The sequence below is a fragment of the Limulus polyphemus genome, unplaced genomic scaffold (genome assembly GCF_000517525.1).
Source record: "Limulus polyphemus unplaced genomic scaffold, Limulus_polyphemus-2.1.2 Scaffold200, whole genome shotgun sequence".
NCBI lineage: Eukaryota > Metazoa > Arthropoda > Merostomata > Xiphosura > Limulidae > Limulus > Limulus polyphemus.
In genome coordinates this window covers 754,230-762,156 of record NW_013665810.1, presented here as the reverse complement: position 1 = coordinate 762,156, position 7,927 = coordinate 754,230, and the positions used below count along the sequence as shown (strand labels likewise).

Here is a 7,927-nt window from a genome sequence, read left to right as displayed (position 1 = left end):
CAATGATTGTGCCCTTACGGGTTGCAATGGTGAAGCCAACTTTTGGCGGGTCAGCCAAATTATTATAGGTTGCCGACCACCAGTCTACGCTCTCCAGAAGTTCGTGTTATATATGCAAATGTTTATCGCTTCGCAAGTCATGATTTTTGGTTAGTTAAAATGTCTAAGGTTCTACTGTCATGTTATTTGTTTGTTTCATAATTTTTCGCACAAAGCTATAAAAAGGATTATCTGTGCATAGCCATTCCTAATTTTGAACGGATAAATGGTATCCAGCTAGTTAACACTAACAGCATCCATCGCCAAGTCTTGAAGCTACACTTACCTGACCAAACAGTGGGATTTGACCGTCGCTCTTGTTCTTGTAGAACACCAAAGGAGGAAACGTGTTTTTGAGACAACGGAACGTAAACTACAAATACTCAGACTTACAATCTGAGCACGCTAACCTCGATTAATCCCGGCCCACTGTCGTGGTAATTAGCAAATACGGTTGAAATTCAAATTTAGTCTTTAGGTAAACGTGATTCAGATATTTCTGTACGTTAAGAAGAACGACTCTTCCCCTTTAAGATTAAGGCAAGTAGTTTTTCATTCACCACCTAGCGGAAGAGTAAAATCGCAAAAACGTCACGCGTAACATTTCAAGTTATCTAAAACCTTCAATGATTTATACACACAAACATACAAAGGGTGCCCTGTTGTGAATTATCACGTGATGATTTTCACATTGTAAACTGTTTTTTTATTGAAAAAAATGTGTACATTTATTGCATTCAAGAAATTTCACACATAATGCGAAGTTTCGATTATCATATTTTAGTCTTCATCAGGCGTAGACTAACATTTAAACTCTTTCACTACCATGCGAGTTTGGAATTGTTTATCTATAAACATGGCAATGAAAAGGTTAAATTACGTTAATTTGAGGTTATACGCGTTGTCTTTTAAACGCATGAAATGAAAACAACAAAATAAATTAGTGAAAAACTTTAAACGTTACTCGTATGTTTCGGACGACTGTGCTCTTTCATGAGAGCGCGAATGAAAACTACTTACCTTAAGGGCTGTACAGACCCGCCATGTCGTTATTGTTGTTCTCGAGTTTAGAACACAACTTCGAATAGTCTATTTAAAAACGATAGCTTACGCCTGACAATGAGGGAAACAAACATGTCAACTCTCATCCATTTTATGTCCATCTCGCGGGCTCAGTTGAATATGCCCTAAAATCACGAAAAATTAACTAATTCAGCAATTGGTGGGGTCACCTGCTTACAGGGTTATACTATTTTTTACCAAGCACGAAAGCAGTCTCGGTTATGCGTGTATGACGCATGTGGTGGTATAAATTTTAATGAATTTTATAAATTCTACTGTATTTATATTTAGAATTGGTTCAACGAGTAAGCTGGTGTATCTATATGCTCCTATATCTATAAAAATGCCCTATTTGCATTCCATCTCTAAATGCTTTTCAAGGAATTACGTCATAATAATCAACATTATCTTGCAAGGAAAGTTATTCATCTGTTCTAGAAATTCTTAAAAATCAAGAAGCACCAGTTTTGGAAGGGTTAGCACTCATTTCAATGCTCAATGATTCACATCTCTGAGTCATAGGTATTACGTTGTACGTTACTGTGCAATGTAAATTCTGTGGGTTATAACTGATGGTTACATGTTCCAAGTATGGTTGATAAGCAGTATTTTTGGATAAATAGCCAATTTTTCAGTGCTTACTGCCACCCTTCAAAAATTAAATAAAATTAATTTTTGAAGGGTGGCAGTAAGCACTGAAAAATTTATAATGCATCTCGTAGAAAATTCCAGAAAACATTACTGTGAGATTAAATGTCAGGGGAGAATGGAAATGTTCTAATGAAAAATGTCAGGGAAGATTTAATAGCTTCTTACAGTTCTACAATCTCAAAATACTGTTTAGAGCTGATGATTTGACTATTGTTCTGTCGTTGAAACACTGTCAGACGTGATGATTTAGGCTATTAACTAACTATGTCACTGCGCTCAAAATACTGTTAACTACAGTTTCAACGCTCAAATACTGTTAGTGTTAGACGTGGTGAACTAGGCTATCAACTGCCTACCGTTCATAACATTGTTCATTTCTAAACAGTTAAAAACGTTTGAACAATATCGAAAACCTTAAACTAGTGTGTTAGGTTTTCGTTATTGTTCAAACGTAAAGTCATGCTAAAAGTTGGACTTTACGAGATCGTTACTTCCTTGTAAACGAGTTATACAACCGAGTGAAACTAGGCGTATTTGGACTTGTCGCTATCTTGAGACAAATAACCTGTTTCAGTTCGTGAAGAAGTGAATTTAAACAAGTTATTTTGTTAAAACTGCGGTGTTCACAACAAGCAAGTTGTTACATTTTAACTATTTTTTATCATAAATTTTAAGGTTCTAATTTTTCAAAAAATTCTGCGAGGCACGAGTTAATCGCAAGAAGAAAAAAATCCAGTAAATAAAAAGTTGTAATATTATCCTCACTGTTCGTTATACTAAGCGCCTTCACAAGCATTGAACTTAACATTTACTCTGTCCCCAACACCGATCTTACTCGTAAGACCTTTTTTTACCTTGTCCTATAGGTTATACAACAAATATATCAAAATTCACAGCTATTACTTGACTGATTTCTATTTACCGCATGTTCAAAAATATTACAGTTGGGAGCACCTGCGAAATCAGAGTATCTCCTCTTCTGGGGGTTCGAGTTAGGTACTTGAGTTACTCTCAAATTTCTTAAGGCGGCCCCGTATGCGGACAATTTACGACAACTACCTTTTGTTTTGAAATGCAAGCTTCCACTACAACTACCTGTTCAACTACTCCCTAAGCAACAAGGTTCGTTTCTTCGCGGTGAGGCATATATAGTTCAAGGCTTATTTCAAACGTTTCCTAAGCACGTGCTCTCGTGGCCACATATAATTCCTATTTCAAGTAATTCTTTTTATGGCACTCACCTGGAGAACGATTTTACGTTTTTCTTTTGTGGGGCAGGGGAAGGTAGCCTGTTTCGAAGTCAGCCAACCATTTCAAATCGGCTTCAACAAACCAGTTTTTACGGGCAGCAGTGTGTAATCGTTCATTACTCTGACGTTGCGTGTACAAGTACACCATATATACACACCCGTACGTTACGTTTTATTTTTCATTGTTGTTGTTTTTACCTTAAAAGTTCGAGTCTGTTTTCTAAAGGAAATGAAATGCTTGTACATATAACGCCTTTTGGGCCACACACCGACACACTAATTTTGTAACAAAGTTTTATTTATTTTTATTCATTTCTATCCTCCGGTGGGCCAGCTTTACACGCTAAAATCCGGGGTTCAATTCCCCACGATGAGAGACTGAAGTGTAGTTTTACATTAAGAAAATAACAACAGTTACTACTTTTTGTTCATAACGAAATGCTAGCTTTTACACCCCCCCCCCCCAAAAAACTGAAAATTATTAACAGGATTCTACAACAGCAAAACTTAATTTTTTCATCACCTGATAGTTTGTGTCACTATTAATGAACAATGTTATCGAGACCAAACCAGATTATTTACTGCTGTATTCTTGTACGGATTTGAAAACATCAACTAATTTGTCTATATTTATAAAAAAAACATAGACTGATATAAAACACACGTTAATAAATCTGTTTCACTAATAAAGAGAAATAAAGGCTGATTGTCTAAGATGGATTGTCAGAAACGTGTTGTACATACATTTGAAGTGAGAATGATAGCAATTGAGTTGAGGGTCTGACTACGCGAGCGCGCGTGTTTGCATCGGGATATAGATCCTTTCTACGCATCTGGAAGGGCCAGGTTCTACTTAGACTCCTTCCCCGAACTATTGTTAATTTTAAGCTTCAGTATTGTAATTAGCGTGCTAGTAATGGTTTTCATTTGTACTTTCTGCTTTCTTTCCTTTTCAGGGCCATGTCCATGAATTTTGTCAGACAGATAGTATTAAATAGTCTGGGTATGGATGATTAGTTTGCTTTTTCTCAGCCGTGTATAGTTTTGTTGGACGGGGTTTGTGTTATTTAGTTTACGAATAGTTGTATTATGTAAGATAGTAATGGTGTGAAGTGTTGTTTGGCAATTGTAATGAATATTATGATACAGTCGTCTTGATTTTGTGGGTTTTGGTATTGTCTAATGAATTCAATGAAAGTATTTCTGTCTGACTTCAACTTTGTAATATGGTCTGGTTTGAATTTCGCGCAAAGCTACACGAGATCTATCTGCGCTAGCCGTCCCTAATTTAGCAGTGAAGTACTAGAGGGAATGCAGCTAATCATTATCACCCACCGCCAACTCTTGACCTACTCTTTCATCAACGAGTAGTGGGATTGACTGTTACATTATAACAACCCCACGTCTGAAAGGGAGAGCATGTTTGGTGAGTCACTTTCCCAAAGTACTAAACAGACCTAACATTAGGTGTCTGCGGGGATCGGATGAGACCCGGATATTTTTTCAATATCGTATGAAAGATGGCTTCGTGATATGAAACAACAACAACAAAAAGTGTTGTTAACTCCGGTTAACTGGACTCAAACATAATTATCATGTTAATTAATATCATTAACATGATGTTTACAATATTAACAATTTGTATAAAAGAAGATATGAGCACAAGGTGATGCACAGCATCTATGAAATAAATTAAATTTCATGCAACTCATGTTTTCTATTTTGTTATTATTTAGTTCTAGAATTATTTCAACTAAACTATGATCAGACAAGTACTGGGTTTCGAAGATGCGTAAAATATCACCAAACACATTCCAGAGCATCAATACGCTAGAGCTAAATCTCATTATATAAATAAAGTAACAAACACTTTTACCAAGACTTTATACATGTATCATTCTCAGTTCAACCTTGCAAGTTAAGTTAATAACAGTTGATTACAAAATCAGTATATCTATGCCTGTCGTAATTCAGCCAGTCTAATGAACTTTGGGATTGAGCGAAAGGCCTCGTCGGCACTAGATATATTAGATATAATTGTATACGAGTACTATATGGTTCAATGTACGGAAATAATACTTTACCAAAGCTTTGTTGGTTATATAGTTACAGCTAATACATTGTGAAATGTCTACACTCTAGTTAAGAATAGATTTAATGTCAAATAATAACTAAAAATAATAGTAAAATACAGTACAAAAACGACAAAACTATTCAGTATGTTCAGTACGATGATAAACATGCAAAACTGAAAAACCTAATTAAAAAACATCACCAATATAAAGATAAACACGTTCCAACGTCTTAGAACAAAATAGATACATTCTTTTCAGAGGTGAAGTTTTGTTTCTTTCCAATCTCCATACAGTGTTGTTTTCTTTAATACTAATGGTTTACTTTTTTTCCAATCTTCCCACAATGGTAATAGGTATGTTACATGCTAATGTTTTACTTGTTTCCAATTTCCACATAATTGTTACAGTTATTCTAAGAACTAGGAGTTAAAGTAAAAAATGTAACAATGACAACTACACAATATCTACTACATCCAGTGCCGAGGGTGAGGATCGGACAGGCACAACGATGGTTGAGATGCTATTTAAATCATCAATTTGCACAAACAACAACAACTGTTATGATGTGAACTACATTATGTTGAAGTGTAATTATTATCAATTTTAGATGAGGCATTTACAAATCAAAATTAGGGTAAGAATTAATAACTCAATAGTAATGTTCCACTTCTTTCTAGTCCTCATACAGGTAAGAATTAATAACTCAATAGTAATGTTCCACTTCTTTCTAGTCCTCATACAGGTAAGAATTAATAACTCAATAGTAATGTTCCACTTCTTTCTAGTCCTCATACAGGTAAGAATTAATAACTCAATAGTAATGTTCCACTTCTTTCTAGTCCTCATACAGTGATTATAGTTGTTACATGCTAATGTTTTACTTCTTTGCAATACCTATACAGTGGTAATAGTTATGTTGTATGTTTAGTTTTCCAATCCTTACACAATGTTTATGCCTTTTTGCTGCATACTCATGTTTCACTTTTTTCTAATCCCCATACAGAGACACTATTATGTTACTTGTGTAGTTTTTAATCCCCACACAGGTTATAGTTATGCTGCATACTAATGTCTTAGATTTCCAATCCCCATAAAGTGACAATAATATATTACATGTATATTTTTTCAATCCGCCACACAGTGGTTATAGTTATGTTTCATGCTAAAACATTTTACCTGTTTCCTATCTCTACGCATTGGCTATAATTTTAGCATACTAATGTCTTGTATGTTTCCAATCCTCGCATAGTGCTAATAGTTATGTTACATGCTCAAAGTTTTACTTGTTTCCATTCCACACACAATGGTTATAGGAGGTGATTAAGTATCGCTTTTTCTGTCAAAAATTCCTATGTAATCGCAGAATTATCGACGACACTTTGTATCTTTGTGAATCGTGAATAAATAGGGCGATTTTAGACATCCTTTTTTTTTTAAATCGATAGTGAAGGCTTATTACTTGTATAGTTGATCCATTGTAATATCCCGGGTCTCCTAGACTAATTTTTTGGGGTTTGATTTTAATTATTCAAAGATCTCTGGAATGTGGAAAAACATTTTGCAGCAAATGTCATCTTGCCATAAAAAAAACAAAAAACCTACAGATAGTAACAACATCTACTTATATACCTGCTTTGCACGTAAAGATAAGCATTATTTTGCGATAAATGAATATTTTTCTAGTGCAAAGTTACATATCTGAGCTCAGTTCGTCACGGGGAATCAAATCCCAGATTTTAGCGTCATAAGTTCTCAAAGTTACTCCGGGGGAATCTTCTTTACATTTAGCTTACAAGACATAAAAATAACATGAAGAAAGGTCCATTAAAACTTCGAATCACACGTGAAGCACATAGGAATAGTTTAAGTACAGTATTAGACGATGTGCCCATTAAACTAGTGTTACTGTACAAGTCCTGGTTTAGCATGGCACACTTGCACATTTTTGGGTTCGAACCCGTGTCCAACGAAGAGGAAGCGCTTTTACCAACTAAGTCTATAGTTAACCCCTAAGTTACTACCAGTTAAATTATTCAAATTACCCAACCACCACGGGTATACATAGCCTGTTTATCAAGTGTGGCATTTATTGTAACAGTGTGAAGAAACAAGTTTCCATGCCAGAAAGAGTGGTGTCTCTCGCTGTTTTAATGTTTTCATGCTACGAGTTCCAACATGTTTAATGGAGCGAAATATGAAAGAAGATATCCCCCCCCCCGATGAGTCAGAGGTAACTTTCAGAACTTACGACGCTAAAATCTGGAATTCTATTACCGTGACAGGCAGAGCTCAGATAGCCTATTATGTAACTCTGCTAAATTGCTTACTAAAACGCAGGATTATACACAAGCACACACACACACAAATATATATATATTTAAAATAAGGTAACTGTACCATCGAATCTAAAGAACTCTGCCAAAATTAAGATGTTTAAGAAGTTTTGTTTGTTTGTTTGTTTTGAATTTCGCGCAAAGCTACACGAGGGCTATATGCGCTAGCCGTCCCTAATTTAGTAGTGTAAGATTAGAGGGAAGGCAGCTAGTCATCACCACCCACCGCCAACTCTTGGGCTATTCTTTTACCAACGAATAGTGGGATTGACCGTCACATTATAACGCCCCCACGGCTGAAAGGGCGAGCATGTTCGGTGTTCAAGAAGAAGTATGGAAAGGTATTACCCCATAACACATCTCATCCACATATGCAACGCTTTTTTGTTCTTTCTTAACATGACTGACGGAAATTCTTAAAACATACAAATAATATTATACAATATTTCAATATCATAGTTTAAAGCAATGTAAATAATTAACACACTAAACCAGGCCTCAAAGCAGTGCTTCAAAA

General features: G+C 35.4%; 1 protein-coding gene across 1 annotated transcript in view; it reads right to left on the bottom strand.

The window, feature by feature from the left end:
• Positions 1–7,927, bottom strand: part of LOC106478328 — a 209,921-nt gene that overhangs the window by 22,209 nt on the left and 179,785 nt on the right. The window lies entirely within an intron of this gene.